The following is a 590-nucleotide window of genomic DNA, read 5'->3' on the forward strand; positions in this document are numbered from 1 at the left end:
AAATAGTGATAGACAGTGGTATAGGCTGATCTAAAAATTGATGCACGCGTGTAGCAATTGAATAAATATATTGAAATAATTGATGAATAATTTTTGAGTTGAAATAAAAGTGAACAATTGATGAATAAATATTGAATTGGAATAAAGGCAATTGAATTGAAATAAAAGAATTAAATTGAATGATAAATAATTGTTGGAAGAGAATAAATTGATTGATAATAAATAATTGTTGAAAGAGAAATAAGTTGATATATTGATGAAAATAGATTTTGTTTTGAATTAAAATAGTTGACGTCAAATTTGAGAAAAAAAAAGTAATTGTAAGGCTAGCCTAGAATAAGTATAATTATAAGATATAATAAAAATAATATTTTTGTGTGATAAATTAAAGTCGTTAAAAGTGATAATTCGGTTAAAAGAATTAAATAATAAATAATTAGGTAGTTGAATATTATTATAAGATTGCTGGCTTAGCTACCCAGTAATAGTTTAATAATATTCGAACGCGTTTTTACTCGTAAAAAGATCGCGGCGACGCGCCAAGGTTACAATAGTTTATAAAACTGTGTAGAAATACATATGCGGTATAG

Source organism: Acyrthosiphon pisum, chromosome X (genome assembly GCF_005508785.2).
Source record: "Acyrthosiphon pisum isolate AL4f chromosome X, pea_aphid_22Mar2018_4r6ur, whole genome shotgun sequence".
Classification (NCBI taxonomy): Eukaryota; Metazoa; Arthropoda; class Insecta; order Hemiptera; family Aphididae; genus Acyrthosiphon; species Acyrthosiphon pisum.